This window comes from Cynocephalus volans, chromosome 12 (genome assembly GCF_027409185.1).
Source record: "Cynocephalus volans isolate mCynVol1 chromosome 12, mCynVol1.pri, whole genome shotgun sequence".
Classification (NCBI taxonomy): domain Eukaryota; kingdom Metazoa; phylum Chordata; class Mammalia; order Dermoptera; family Cynocephalidae; genus Cynocephalus; species Cynocephalus volans.
The window spans coordinates 18054619-18055698 of record NC_084471.1 but is presented as its reverse complement, the minus strand read 5'-3'; the positions used below and the strand labels follow the sequence as shown (position 1 = coordinate 18055698).

The following is a 1080-nucleotide window of genomic DNA, read 5'->3' as shown; positions in this document are numbered from 1 at the left end:
AAAAATGAGCTGGTGCAGAAGGCCAAGCTGGCCAATCAGGCTGAGTGACATGATGATATGACAGCTGGCATGAAGTCTGTAACTGAGCAGAGAGCTGAATTATCCAATGAGGAGAGGAATATTCTCTCAGTTGCTTATAAAAATGTCATAGGAGCCTGTAGGTCATCTTGGGGGAATTGCCTCAAGTACTGAGCAAAAGACAGAAGGTGCTGAGAAAAACCAGCAGATGGTTCAAGAATACAGAGAGAAAATTGAGACCAAGCTAAGAGATATCTGCAATGATGTACTGTCTCTTTTGGAAAAGTTCTTGATCCCCAGTGCTTTGCAAGCAGAGAGTAAAGTCTTCCATTTGAAAACGAGAGGAGACTACTACCGTTATTTGGCTGAGGTTGCTGCTGGTGATGGCAAGAAAGGGATCGTGGATCAGTCACACCAAGCATACCAAGAAGCTTTTGAAATCAGCAAAAAAGAATGCAGCCAATGCATCCTAACAGACTGGGTCTCACCCTTAACTTCTCTGTGTTCTATGATGAGATTCTGATCTCCCCAGAGAAAGCCTGCTCTCTTGCGAAGACAGAGGAGCCCTTGCTGAACTTGATACATTAAGTGAAGAGTCCTGCAAAGACAGCACACTCATAATGCAATTACTGAGAGACAACTTAACATTATGGACCTCAGATACCCAAGGAGAGGAAGCCAAAGCAGGAGCGGGAGGGGAAAATTAACCAGCCTTCCAACTTTTGTCTGCCTCGTTCTAGAATTTACACAGTAGATCATTTGTCATCCATGCTGTCCCACAAATAGTTTTTTGTTTACAATTTATGACAGTTTTATGTTACTTCTATTTGAATTTCTATATTTCCCATGTGGTTTATATGTTTCATATTAGGGGAGTAGAGCCAGCTCACATTTAGGGAGTTCTCTGTTTTCATCTTGAGGTGGCCAAAATGAGGATGTGGAATTTTTATACAAAAATGTTTGGCTTAGTACTTTCGGCACATTGTGGCATCACAAGGGCCAGTATTAAAACTGCTTCCAAGTCTAAGCAAAAAAACTGCCTACATATTGACTCATCCTGAT

The 1080-nt window shown here is 41.9% G+C and overlaps 1 pseudogene; it reads left to right on the top strand.

Annotated features, from left to right (window-relative positions):
* Nucleotides 1-725, top strand: LOC134361053 (14-3-3 protein zeta/delta-like; annotated as a pseudogene).
* Nucleotides 726-1080: the final 355 nt, after the last annotated feature.